The sequence below is a fragment of the Balaenoptera borealis genome, assembly GCF_965194805.1.
Source record: "Balaenoptera borealis genome assembly, chromosome: 2".
NCBI classification, from domain to species: domain Eukaryota; kingdom Metazoa; phylum Chordata; class Mammalia; order Artiodactyla; family Balaenopteridae; genus Balaenoptera; species Balaenoptera borealis.
In genome coordinates, this window is record NC_138867.1 from 54,077,318 (window position 1) to 54,092,648 (window position 15,331).

Genomic DNA, 15,331 nt, shown 5'->3' on the forward strand with positions numbered 1-15,331 from the left:
TTTATTTTTGGCTACGTTGGTTCTTCATTGCTGCGCGCGGGCTTTCTCTAGTTGCAGCGAGCAGGGGCTACTCTTCGTTGCAGCGCGCAGGCTTCTCATTGTGGTGGCTTCTCTTGTTGCAGAGCATGCACTCTAGGTGTGCGGGCTTCGGTAGTTGTGGCGCATGGGCTTCAGTAGTTGTGGCTCACGGGCTCTAGAGCACAGGCTCAGTAGTTGTGGCACACGGGCTTAGTTGCTCCGCAGCATGTGGGATCTTCCCGGACCAGGGCTCAAACCAGTGTCCCCTGCGTAGGTAGGCGGATTCTTAACCACTGCGCCACTAGGGAAGTCCCTAGCTCATTTATTTTAAAGTAATAGATACTTCCAGAAACCTTATGAAAATTTACACATCATTCTTTTGAATCATATAAAACAGTCACATATAGTATCAGTTAAGAACATCTTTAGCAATGAGTTTTTACACAAGTACAGGACCAAGGGACTATAAATAGCCATTTATGTTAAAGGAATTAAAAGATATTTGTCTGTAAAATATAATATCCTTACTTAAAGGCTATGTGATCTTTGTCATAACCTGTCTGTGTCTCAGTACGTGTAGTATCTGTAAGGGTTAAGAGAGAAAAATACCGTAACATACTTAGACCAGGGCCTGCCACATGGTAACAATCAGAATGAAAACAGCCAATACTTATTTAGCATTTTGTGTATTCCAGACATGTTCCAAGCACTTCACATTCATCAGTTCATACAGCAGAACTGTATTGCTGTGTTGTTGTAGTTTTAATTTTTAAAGTAGCTTTATTCTTTTCAAGAAAATATTACATTCCTATTATTTTAAAAATTCAAACAATACAGAAAAGTACAAAAATGAAATGAAAGTCACCCAAAATTACATCTTACTACCTGGATGCTGGATAAGTAACTAGGCATTTCTCTGTTTAACATAGCATGTACACATATGTACACATACATATGCACAAGCATATATATGTGTGTATACATACATATGCATACATGTAACATATATGTACAAATCTATTTTTAGTAAGAAAAAAAGGCATTCCTTTTTAAACTATATAGTTGGTTCTACAACCTAGGGAATAAAAGAAATAAGACTTTTTCATTTTATTTGGGATATTTCTTTTAACTGAGTAGGGTCTAGACAAGCAGCAAACACCTAAATATCGATGCATTTTTATATAAACAGGGTCATACTTTCTTTTTTTTTTTACTGATCTTAATTTTTTTTTAATTTAAAGTAGCCCTTCAGTCACAGCACTTCATCATTTTTTTCATCATAAGTACTTATTCCTTCCTAATATTTCTCATATTAATTTATTAACTCCCCTAACAATAGTCTTATCTTTTTTCTGCTTTTTAAAATAAAATTTTTAATTTTTATATCAATTAAAAAAATTTTTTCTAATTGCGGTAAAAAAAACACATAACATAAAATTTACCATCTTAACTATTTTTAAGTTTACAGTTCAGTAAAGTGTGCTCACATTGCTGTGCAATAGATTTCCAGAACTTTTTCATCTTGCAAAACTGAAACTCTGTACCCATTAAACAACAACTTTTCATTTTCCCCTTCCCCCATCCCTGGTACCATTCACTTTCTGTTTCTATGAATTTGCAGCAATCTTATCTTTCTTACGTCAACTTTCATTACCCAGCACCTACCACAATCATGCTTCACAAGTATTTGTTGAGTAAATGAATGAATCCATATTTGCACTATACAAAAACAAAGAAACAAAAAGAGGTCACAGCATCATTTGTACTAAGAAGTTAATAACCTCCAAATAGCTAAAATGTATTGAACATTAATCAATACTAGATATCAGACAGTTTATGTTAATTCTGAACTTGGCCCTATAGTCAATTCCCAACACAGTAGCCAGAGTGATCCTTTTAAATATATCAGATGATGTCACACTTGTGCTCAAAACTCTGCAATGGCTTCTTGTTACACTAAGATTAAGAGGTGAAGTTTTCACAGTGGACTATAAAGCCTTATCATACCTGGACCTCTTTACTTCTCTTATCTTTTCTGTTTTCCACCTCTGTCCCTTCACTCCAACCACACTGGATTCTTTGGAATTTCTCAAACTTTCCAGCAATACTCACCTCTGGGCCATTGCACTTGCTGTTCTTTCTACTTGGAACATTTTGGTCTTAATATCCACATTGCTTATGCCTCACTTCCATCAGATCTTTGCTCAAACACACCTCACTAGTGATGTGATCCCTGACTGCCCTATTGAAAAGAGCAGCATGTGCCCCACCCCCACTCTCACTTGCCCCAGTTACTTCCCATATTTTTGTCTGTAGAAGTCATCATCATGTGACCTACCACATATTTCCTTTATATATTTTGTTTGCTTTCTGTTTCCCTCTACATAATGGCAGCTATTTTTGTCTGTTTCATTCACTACTATATCCCAGAATGCAGAACTATGCCTGACACATAGTAGGTGCTCAATACATATTGTTTGAAATGAATACGTTAATAAATAGGCAGAGAAAGCAAGTAGGGGGATTTGACTGGGAAGGGGCACAAGCAACTTGTTCTATATCTCAATTATGTGCATGATTACACAGGTGTAGAAATTTGTTAAAACTCATTGATGTATGCACTTAAATGGGTGCATTATTATTGTATGTAAATTATACCTTAATAAAGGGAATTTTTTTTAAACTAGCAATTTGCTTAAGGTCTCAGCATTTGCAAAGTAGTAAAGCTATAATTCAAACCCAAGTGGGTCTGATTCCAAAGTCTGTCATCTTTTTATGAAATTATGCCACCTCCCCTCATCTCTGCCCTACCTAGTTTCCACAGCTGGCCCCAGTGAGTTCTTCACCAGAAGGCTCAGTCTCACTTGTTTTCAGATTTATACATCTCTGAGATACAAGACAGATCTCTGGTTCTATCTCTCCCACACTTTTAAGATCTTAGGAACATTAATCACATAGATGATAAGAATGTATTTGTCTCCCTCTGGGAGACATGGTAGAACACAAAAAAACCCAGTCATTACCTTTCAGAGGCTCAGATTCCAAATCTAAAATCAGATACTTGACAGCTACTCAATGATATTTAACCGGTGTGATGGTCCAATTTTATTTGTCAACTTGGCTAGGCTATACCTAGTTCTTCAATCAAATACTAATCTAGGTGTTGTTATGAAGATATTTTGCAGATGTGATAAACATCTACAATCAGTTGACTTTAAGGAAAGGAGATTATACTCCATAATCTGGGTGAACCTGATCCAATCAGTTGAAAGGCCTAAGAACAGAATTGAGGTCCCTAAACAAGAAGAAATTCTGCCAGTGGACTGAAATGTCAACTCCTTCCTGAGAGTTTCCAGCCTACCCTTCCTGATGGCCTGCTCTGCGGATTCCAGACTTGCCTACATAGCCCCCACAGTTACATAATCCAATTCCTTGCAATAAACCTCTCTCTTTCTCTTTGTGTGTGTGTGTGTGTGTGTGTGTGATATGAAAAGCATGCAGGAGTGCTGAAAGAATGTGAGTTCTTCCAACTATTAGTGTTCTAATGATAATCCCTGGGACTAATTAGTCCCTAGGTATTCACATTGTTAGCTGGACTTAAGGTATCTACATGAATGATTATGGATATGTTACCATCTCTTCCCGCTCCCTGCCTATGATGGAGTGGGCTTTGTATTGCTTTCTACATCCAAATTATCCCAGACTTAAGCCCTTCCCTATCCTTCTAACCCTTGCCACTATTTCACCCTTTAGTCTGAGTCCTGAGTAGTGAGTACCGTCTGGGTTTCCTAGTACTGTACACAGCCTGCTTTATTAGGAAATCAGTGGTCACCATATCTGGAATTAACATGACTGTTTCCTTTGAACACTGCATAAGTAGCTTTGCCTGTCCCAGCTGGCTAGGCTTCTGGAGTCAACTTTTGCAGCCAGGTCCATCTTGCTGTCTAACCATGACAGGCAGATCTTAAACTTTTCCCATCTTACCAGCTTCATGCAGACACCAGGAAAGCATCAAGCTTCCAACTTTCATGATATACACTGTAAAAGATGGTTAGAATGACCAATTCCAATTAACCATGAATGGCTTAACCATAGAGAATAAGGCCTTTTCCAAAAGCAAGTAGGACCCAGTTTTCCAAAGCTGAGACTGAAAATATTCTGTGTGTGTGTACACACCTAACTTTGTGACTTTATTTTCAGAAAATAAATTATTTTTCAACGAGCTGTTTTGCTGTATTATTCATAGTGCTTAACCATTCTGTCCATGTAGCTAATTGCAAGTATACGCTAAATTCTGTAAACTTAAGTATCCGTGAGAATAGGAGAGTGAAACTGTGGGTAATGATTATTACATCTGCTAAGGTACTGCATACTCAGGTTAGAGGCCCCAGGCTTTGGCCCCTCTATGTCCAATTGTCTTACACAGACGTAGAGAATGGTCCTGAGGACACGGGGAGGGGGAAGGGTAAGCTGGGATGAAGTGAGAGAGTGGCATGGACATATATACACTACCAAATGTAAAATAGATAGCTAGCGGGAAGCAGCTGCATAGCACAGGGAGATCAGCTCGGTGCTTTGTGACCACCTAGAAGGGTGGGATAGGGAGGGTGGGAGGGAGACGCAAGAGGGAGGAGATATGGGGATATATGTATATGTATAGCTGATTCACTTTGTTATAAAGCAGAAACTAACACATCATTGTAAAGCAATTATACTCCAATAAAGGTGTTAAAAAAAAAAAAAAAAGAATGGGCTATAGGGGATTGAGCTTCTTGGTGCCCAATAGCAAGGACCTGTAGAGAGATTGCATTGCTTCAACCACCTGGAAGCAAAGCCCCTTCCAAATGGGAAATGTTAATTCAGTTCTCTCTTGCATCCCTTCTAGGCTGCTTTCTCCAAAACGGGGTGACTTTCAGTTACGAATCCATAGAAAATTAAAAGATGGTATTCTTTGTTAACACTGCATATCCTTTAGACTCTGGAGCAAAATGGCCAGAAAATGGATCCTTAAATTACCATACAATTTTTGCAGCTGGATTTATTTTGTAAAGGGAAGAAAAATGGGATGAAATACCTTGTGTACAGTCTTTTGTGTTATTGTATCGGAATAAATTTGTGCAGAGAAGATGTAAGGTTAGGGTACAACAGGAGAGAAGGCAAAGAAACCTGTTTTGCTTGATTTTAATGAGAAGGAGGATGACTTGCTGTTGATTCAAACACTCCAGCTGCTCCTCCTCCACCCCCCATGCCATGGAGCTGCTGTTCCCTCATTGCAGCACCTAAGCCACAGCCTCAGGCTGATCCCCCCCTGCCACGCCCACCTCAGGTTCTGAGGATCAGATAAATAGGAATGGCCTCCTCCTCTCATACCCACCAGGGTACTCGTTATGGCCAGAGAGCTACCCAAGCTCATGGGGGACAATAGCCATTAAGGCAAGTCCCCAATGCAGGTGTGAGTGCTGAGACTGGGCCGCCAATGGGATTGATCTGGGTCCCACTCCCCCTTTTCAACTTCGGATTTATTTAATTAGGAGAACAATATGCCAACTTTTAGAGATGACTCAAAGAGAATGGAAAATATTTTTTCATCGATATTTGCAACCCACAACTCGACCTGGACAGATTTTAAAAATTTATTAAATACTCTCCTCACTTCAGAAGAATGTAGAATGGTGCTCAATAAAGCTAGGGAAGACGCAGATCCACCTCGTACAGAAACCCCTGGCAACCCCGTAGGAGCTGCAGCAAATGTAGCTATACCAACAGCTGATCCCAATTGGGATGTGAATGCTGGGGATAGGCCAAAACTTGAACATTATCAAGATTGCATTCTTGGGGGATTGCGAAGAGGGATGCCAAAACAAAGAAGCCTTAATAAAGTACAGGAGGTATGACAGAAACCAAATGAGGATTCTTCAGAATTTCTAAAAAGGGTTTTTAAAGCCTATAGGCAACATACAGGGACTTCCCTGGTGGTCCAGTGGTTAAGACTCAGTGCTCCCAATGCACAGGGCACGGGTTCTATCCCTGGTCAGGGAACTAAGATCCCGCATGCGACAAGGTGTGGCCAAAAAAATTAAACCGAAAAATATAATAGTAAAACCTATAGGCATCATACAGATAAAGATCCTGAGGCCCCAGAGAATTTAAAGATGGTCAATATGACTTTTATTGGTCAGAACACCCCCAATATACAAAAGAAACTGCAAAAGGTAGAAGCGCTTTAGGGATGTCTATATTTCACCTTGACATTGCCTTCAAAGTTCTTAATGGCGGGGACCAAGTTCAGGAGAAAAGGGGACAGTGAAGAGTAAACAACAGACCACTCTGCTGGTGGCTGCCTTAACACAGGCAAGAGCTGGATCAAGGCGAGGACCGCCACAAGGGACTCAGCAAAAGGTAGGAAGCCCACATCTACTTCTGAGAATCTGAAGATTTATAATCACTTACAAGCCAGACTACTTCGGGTGGGCTGAAAGAGCTGACATATCTGGAGTACGTATCTGCCTGTCATTATCCCACAGTCTCTCCTCGTCTTTCAGGTATCTGGTACAATCTGGAGAAATAAGGGTCACATATAAATAAACCTAATTGGATTGAGGGAAACAAAGAGGATTAACTCAATTCCTATTAATTTGGATTAATGTCACATATCTTCCAATGTAGGCCAATGTGTAAGAGAATAGGAATTTTTTAAAATTTATTTATTTATTTTTGGCTGTGTTGGGTCTTCGTTTCTGTGCGAGGGCTTTCTCTAGTTGTGGCAAGCGGGGGCCACTCCATCTCGGTGCGCGGGCCTCTCACTGTCGCGGCCTCTCCCGTTGCGGAGCACAGGCTCCAGACGCGCAGGCTCAGTAGTTGTGGCTCAAGGGCCTAGTTGCTCCGCGGCATGTGGGATCTTCCCAGACCAGGGCTCGAACCCATGTCCCCTGCATTGGCAGGCAGTTTCTCAACCACTGCGCCACCAGGGAAGCCCCAGGCGGATTCTTAACTGCTGCACCACCAGCGAAGTCCCAGAGAATATGAATTGAAATGAATATATGTTTTCTGTTTTTTAAAGTCTATAGATATTTCTCTGACGAGTTAGATCTTCCTTAGTCATGATAGAAATAAATACCTCTATGTAGAAAACAGTTGTTTTCTTTTTAATTGAAGTATGGTTGATTTACAATATTATGTTTCAGGTGTACCACACAGTGATTCAGTTATGTATATAATATCCATGTATATTATATATACATGGATATTATATATTTTTTTTCTTTTTCAGATTCTTTTCCCTTAAAGGTTATTACAAAATATTGAGTATAGTTCCCTGTTTTTTTGTAAATTGTGGTAAAATAATATATGACATAAACTTTACCATTTTAACCATTTTTAAGTGTATAGTTCAGTGTGTTTAGTACATTTACATTGTTTGTTGTGAAGCCATCACCACTATATGAATTAAACAGCAACGCCCCATTCCACCCTCCCCCACCCCCTAGCAACCACCATCCTACTTTCTGACTCTAAGAATTTAACCTCTCCATATAGCTCATATAAGTAAAATCACACAGTATTTGTTTTTTAGTGTCTGGCTTATTTTACTTAGCGTAATGTCCTCATATTTCATCCATGTTGTAGCATGTATCAGAATTTCCTTCCTTTTTAAGGCTGAATAATATCACATTGTATACGTATACCACATTTTGTTTATCCATTCATTTTGTCAGTGGACATTTGGGTTGTTTTCACCTTTTGCCTATTGTAAGTGATACTGCTATGAACATTAGTGTGCAAATATTTGCTCAAGTTCCTGCTTTCAGTTCTTTTGGGTATATATCCAGAAGTGGAATTGCTAGATCAAGTGGTAAATTTTATGGGTTTTTTTGAGAAACCGCCATATTGTTTTCCACAGCAACATTCCCACCAGTAAAGCAGAAGGATTCCAATTTCTCTACATCCTCACCAACACTTGTTATTTTCTGTTTGTTTGTTTATAATGACCATCCTAATAGGTGTGAAGTGATATCTCACTGTGGGTTTGATTTGCATTTCCCTAATGATTAGTGATATTGAGCATCTTTTCATGTATCTACTGTCCATTTATATATATCTTCTTTGAGGAAGTATCTATTTAGGTCCTTAGCCCATTTTTAAATTGGGTTGTTTGGGGTTTTTGTTGTTGTTGAGGTGTAGGAGTTTTCTTATATATTCTGGATATTAATTCCTTATCAGATATATGATTTGCAAATATTTTCCCCTGAAAAACAATTGTTTAATTTGATGTTTTAATTTTTTTTAAGCCAGAACACATGTATTTTATGACTAAATAAATGACACATGCTCATGGTATAGTTTCAAAAAACATAAAAGGAATGAAAAAGTAAAAAATATTTGAAACCCCACAACGCAGAGATAAAACCATATTTTGCTATATACCCTTCCAGGCTTTTCCCTAAGCATATAGAAAAAATTTTTACAACACAGATTATATATGCTATTTTGTAACTTTTCCATAACAATAAACACAGGTATTCATAATTGTTCTAATGCACTACAAAGTACTCCATTGAGTAGATATATCATAATGTATTTAATCAGTCCGCCAATGATAAAAGATTTAGGTGGTTCCTAACTCATCCTTGTTGTAAACGATGCTTCATGTAGGCATGTATGTCTTACATGTTTGTCCAGTTCATTCACTTGGGATAAATTCCCAGAAGTTGAGTTTCTGGGGCAAATGATATGCATACTTAAATTTTTGATGGCCTGTTTATTGCCAAATTACCTTCCAGAAAGGCTGAACCAGTTGACATTCTTACTGTGTATGAGAATGCCCATTGTTACACACCCGTGCCAAATTGGCATGCTTTCAGGAATGGTAAAAATTGGTTCTTGCTGTTTTTCTCCTATGAATCTTGCCAACATGCATGATGTGAAACTAAATGAGAGGAATATAAAGTTGACAGATAGGAGGTATTTTGGTCACTGTACTGTTTTATCTAAAGTGCACCATTTTCCCCTCAAAGCAAATGTGATAGATAAGGCCTCTTCATTTTTTAGTACAAGTTCTAGGAAGTAATTTCCTAAATGGATTGATTCCTTAGAGAGAGAATGTCTCTAAGGATGTAGAAATTATTCAAACCAAATGTGCTTTGGGTTGATAGAGGAGATACATTCTTTTGACATAACAGTATCCATCTTTCTTTAAAAGATGCAACGTGTTTTTATACTATCCAAAGCGCCATACCACAGCCTATTCTGAATGTGCTCATTTATTTGTCTGAAGTTCCTACAGAGGAATTTTTCCCCCAACATTGTTTTATGATTTTTAAATTTTTAGATTGAGGCATAATTTACACTCAATGTGAATAAATTTTTCTCTTTAAAATCTGATTGCAAATAACTGCAACTTTTTAAGATAGTCCTTTCACCACAAATTAATGAGAGAGGAGTATATAGTTTTAAATTCAGCTATTTCACACCCCAAATATAAGATCCCAAGCACATAACCTAATATGCTGTTTTCTCATCTGATAACCTAGAAAAATGAAAACTGCTCAACTTCTCCAGAGAGATGTGGAAAAGAATGTCCCAGTACTCTAGTGAATTGAATTACACATTAAAAAATATATATATCCAGTCAAATATATCTAATTTACTTGTATCTGACCTTGAAGTTTTGATGCCCAAGGAAGTGTCTTTCTTTTTCAAATGAAAACATATAAGTCAGATGTATGCTTTACTATGCAAAATTATCCTCTTGTTTTGGCATTAATATCAATTAAAAGCATTTTGAAAAATTGTTCAGCTTCACTGATAGTATTAATGAGACTGACATGACAAAAAGCCAGAAAATAGTTAAGATAATTATAAAATGTGAACTGTACATTAATAATCCCTTTTATTTTTTCCCTTTCAGCCATTTAATAAATTGAGTGCATCAAATTATTATAAATGTGATACTTTCAATGTTAACAAATTATATTTTTAAAAAAAGGCATACCAATAAAATTGTTTTGAGAAGAGAACGATCACTCCAAATGCTGTTATCCTAGCAACAAAACTACAAAACACTTCACAGTTTTTCATATTCCCTCCCAGTCTATTTTCTACTATGTTTTTCTTGTATTGGACTGGTTAGGAGTAAATGCTTATCCCCTCAGATCTGTCCACTCCTCAGGACAACCCCTCAGGCCTCTCCCCCTTTGCTCACTCGCTCCTTGGGGAAAAAACACTTTCTTTGGTAAGACTGAAGGAAGAAATTATTAATGTGTCACTCAGTCCTTCGTTCTTTCAGAACGGCCTGTCCTTGAAGACTTTTGTGATAAGCTTACTAGAGTAAGCCCTGCCCTGAGAAAAGGCCTGAAGTTTAAGGCTATTTATTTCAATTCAGTGAAGTATTACTGAGCCATATGACCACAGATCTATGTCACATTCTCCAACCAGCTTTATTAGTAATGAAGCTAACTTTTTAAAACATTATTTTTTATTGTGGTAAAAAAAGTACATAACAAAATTTACCATCTTAACCATTTCTAAGTGTACAATTTAGTAGTTTTATTTATATTCACATTGCTGTGTGAACAGTCTCCAGAACTTTTTTTTGTCTTGCAAAACTGAAATTCTCTACCCCTTAATCAACAACTCCCCATTTCTCCCCTTCTCCCATCTCTGGCAACCCACCATTATATTTTCTGTTTCTGTTAACTGGATTACTCTAGATAGCTCAGATAAGTGGAATTATACAGTATTTGTCCTTTTGTAACTGGCTCATTTCACTCAGCATAATATCCTCAAGGTTCATCCATGCCGTAGCATGTGTTAACATTACCATCCTTTTTAGGGCTAAATGATATTCCAATCCATGTATATACCACATTTTATTTATCCATTCATCCCTCAATTAAGATGACATTCTGAATTCTTACCTGCCTGATTTGGGCTTCCATTTCTATTCCTCAATTGATTCAAAACTGAGATTAGGAAGGAGGTGTATAGTTAATTTTAATCCCCTCAAGATCCATCATACTGGATAATAGAGTGTTGTGGTAGACTATTGTTTTGTCTGGCCAGTGTCAAATAAAACACAAATACAAACTGAGGTAAGGAGAGACTTTATTCAAAAGGATTATTGCAACAAGGGGTGGAGGCCTATTGCAGTAGGGAGAGTGTGTTGATCATAGGCCATAAGATCTGCAAGCATCTCAAAGGTCACGCTGATTAGTCCTTTTATAGCCAGGAGTAAACAAGGATGGAAAGAACCAGGTGTGGGGGATTGGGATGGTAGGTGGAGTCATCAGGTGGTTGATCAGGGAATTTTTCCCCAAAGGTCAGCTGATTGTCAGAAGTGACAGTTTAGGAGGGGTTATTCCTTGTTCTCACGCTCAAAGGTAGGCTGAGTTCCAGGACCAAGTTCAGGGAGAAGGAGAGAAGCCTGACTAAAGTTTATTCAAGTCGAGTTAGCTGACATTTTGTCCAGCTTGGTCAGTGGAACCAACAGTTCAGCTAATCAGTTTGAGACAAAGAATCGGAATTTAGAGGGTCTATGTCTGGCCTTGTCATAGGTAGACAAGGGGGTCGCCATGAGTCTTATTTAAGTCATGTAGGTAAGGGTTTTTGCCATAAGCCATTTCTTGGAACACAAAGGTGAATGGGTGCATGTATGAGGGGGTTGTGTTCCAGGAGCACAGGGCTCAGGTGATTTCAACATTGTCACAATATCCTTTGCCAGTCCATGTGCTGACAGAACGTCCCTTGTGGAGAATCCACTTCTTCACTTGGTTTGGGTGAGAGTGATCCCACTTTGTTCCTTATATGGAAGGGTGTGTGGCCCAGGCCTTGCCCATGCCCTGCCAATTCAAATGTCTTAATTTCTGGTTACTATCAATGATCCAGCATAGAGTACATGATCCAAGTAGGACCAATGGGTCTCCTAGACTTGATCACATGGATGCTGAGAGAACCCTGACATTGTGAAAGCCCCTGGACCCAGCCTGCCCAGCTTAATTCCTCCTCCAGACTTCCCAGTTATGTGAACCAATAAAACCCCCTTTCGCTTAACTATGTGGCATGTTTTTTTTTTTTCCAAAATAACTGTGTTGTAGCCCCTGGAGGCCTTGGTTGCCTTGGAATGGTTGAAAGGCCCTGGCTACCTCTTATTATAAAAGATTCCAAGGGTCTCGTTTTATCAATAACTCCAAGAGTGGGAATGTTGACTACAGAATTCTGGCTACATTTCAAGCTTTATTAATTCCATCTGCCCTCCCTGAAAATTTTTACTACAAGAATATTCAATATTCTTAACTTCCTTTACTTCTAAGCATCATAGAATCTTCTCCATCATTTGTCACGGTTCAAAGACAAGTCCTAAATTTGGGGGAAAAAATTTAACATTCCAACTCACATTTTAAAAATAAATCCTGGTTTTTAAGGAAAAAGGAGCTACAAAGCCCTAAATGTTAAATTCGTTTTCAAATTCTATTTAATAAGTTATGTGGACAATAGATTAACATAAGGAATGGAAGGAATTGTTTCTATGAGCATTCAGGGAGAGTGCACAGCAGGGCATCACAGAAGAAATATAGTGTGATATTAATATGAATCATGAAGCTTTTGCTTACTTTTGACATTTTCCTAAACTTCAATAGACATTTTCATTTAATAACTAGCTTGTTCTGATAAAGTCATGAAATAGAACGTGAAAAGGATTTTAAGTGCTTTAATAATCAAGGAAGAAAAAAATAGACACTAATCTTCATAAGTAAGTGTGGAAAAAAAGATAGCTAATTCAACAAATATTTCTGGAGTGTCTATTACGTGCCAGACACCGGGTTACAGCCATGAACAGCACAGACAAAAATCTCTGCCCTCACAGAGCTTCTAGTGAAAAAATGTACAAATAAAATAAAAATGACACGTCTCCAGTAATAAACTCATCTGGGTTTCTAAGGCAGGAGGGCCTCTGACCTGCTCCTTTTTTTGCAGATCTCTGCCAATTAGAAATTGTCCTATGCCGAAATGCTACAGTGATCATCTCTTGAGTGATTTTTGGTCTGTCCTTAAAATTTTTTTGTATTTTCCAAATTTTCTACAATGAGACTCTTTTTAATTAAAAAAAAAAAAAACTTATTAAGAGGAAAAAGACCTGACAAATTAGATGTTCAGAGTATTAAATCTTGGGAGTGGGGAGGGCTGACCTAAACACTTCCTCTTGGTACCTTACTGCCTCTCCTGAACTGAAAAGGAGTCTTTCTAAAAAGCAGCAATGCTGCTTTCACTTTGAGTGACTCTACCCCTCCCTTTTCTTATTCTCCAGCTCATCTGTTATATTCTAAACAGCTTATTTTACAGTTTCACATACCTTCTTAAATTCACTTGTAAATATTTGGAATGCCTAGAGCCCTCTCTCTTCCTTGCTTCTTTCCCTTTCTCTTGACTACTTGGTTTTCTGTCCTTTTACCTACAAAGATCACCATTGTTCTGCCTCTCTGTGGACCAGATAAACCTTATTTACTCAATATTGCACTTGTCACTTCCATTTCTAGCTTCCACTTTCCCGAAAACTGAACTCTCTCTCCAGGTTACCATGGTGTTCCCTGATAAAATGCTAGTCTAAACTGAATCTTATTCACTTACATTTCTAAAAGTTGCTTAGCAAATTTGTAAAAGAACATTTTTGCCCCTGGTGGGCTGAAGCATTCCATTATAGTCTTTGAGGCTGTAAGGTCCTGATGGAAAATTCTGGGAGTTTTTTGTTTGTTTTATAATTGGTTTAATCAAATTTTTATTCTTACAATCAGTAGTTGCTTTGAACTTTTCTCTTTTCTCTTAGTTTAAGGAAATTCTTACTATTTTTCCTATTCTTTTTTTTTTTTTAATTGACCTTTAGTATGGAAGTTGCACTGACTTTTATCAACGCAAAAGGAGAAATCATTTGACATTTGGGTGAGATTTTTTTAAAAAATTATTTTAGCTACTTTTTTCAAATTGGTTATGTATACTTGTTATGTTTTTTTAAAACTCTGAAGAATTTTATCAATATACATAGAGTATAAAAAGTGCTAATGTACAGTGTAAAGCTCAGTTATATTTTACATATGTATCTATCCCATTGAATATGTATATTTTACACAGGTATACACCCATTTACCATATACCACCCAACTTGAGATACAGAACAGTCCTACAACCCCAGAATTATCCCTTCCTAGTCAATATGCTCTCACCCTACCCTCCTAGCTCCCCATGCCCCACACTTGCCTGAGGTAATCACTATTCTGGTTTCTATCACAATTGATTAGTTTTGCCTGTCTTTGAACTTGAAATAACTAGAATCATCCATTATTTACTTTTTTATGTTGGATCTTTTAGCTCAACACTACGTCCCTGATGGATTATATCATAGTTTGTTCTTTTCATTGCTACATGGTATTTCATTAAATAAATATACTTTAACTTATATGTCCTTTCTCCCGTTGATGGACTTTTGTGTTGTTTTCAGTTTTTATCTATTATGAGAAAAGGTGCTATGAATATCCCTGTACATGTTTTTTGGTGGACATATGCATTCACTTCTCTTGGGTATATACCAGGGAGTGGAATTGCTGGGTCACAGAGTGGACATATCTTCAGCTTTAGTCAAATTGTTGGTGTGTTTACATAGCACAAAATTGCAAAGGCACAAAAGAGCATCTAGTGAAAAGTCTCTCTCCCATTCCTACAACTCAGTTTCACAGTTCTCTTTTCCAGAGGCAACCAATATTACCAGTTTCTTGTGTATTCCTCTAGAAACACACTCTACATGTAGAAGCATATATATAAAAATAGTCTCATGTTTACACCAAAGCCACAACACCATACAAACTCTTTTGTAGACAACTGTGAATTAATCAACCCCAGAAAAAATGGTCAAGGTATTTCAGATAGAGGCAATAGTTTGTGCAGAGTGGACTGTAGAACTGCAGCTAAGTAATTCAGATAGCTTGGTGTGACCGAAGTGAAGTCAGTGAGTGTACAGGGGCTGGTGAGAGAGGATGCTAAAATGATAGCCAGATGCCAGATCCTGAAAGGCTTTGAATGCCATTCTAAGAAGTTTGGGTCTTATCCTGAAGGAAATAAGGAACCACCAAATGATTTTTTTTTTTTAATTTATTATTTTTTTGGCTGCGTTGGGTCTTTGTTGCTGCACACGGGCCTTCCCTAGTCACAACGAGCAGGGGCTACTCTTCATTGTGGTGCATGGGCTTCTCATTGCAGTGGCTTCTCTTGTTGTGGAGCATGGGCTCTACGTGCGTGCAGGCTTCAGTAGTTGTGGCACAATGGCCCT

At 37.9% G+C, this 15,331-nt stretch overlaps 1 long non-coding RNA gene across 1 annotated transcript in view; it reads right to left on the reverse strand.

Moving 5' to 3' along the window:
• The window catches only part of LOC309619421, a 124,216-nt gene continuing 108,885 nt past the window's right edge, over positions 1–15,331 (reverse strand). Inside the window, exon 2 of the long non-coding RNA XR_014238939.1 lies at positions 1–6,891. This is a non-coding gene — a long non-coding RNA (uncharacterized lncRNA). The remainder of the gene's footprint in view (positions 6,892–15,331) is intronic.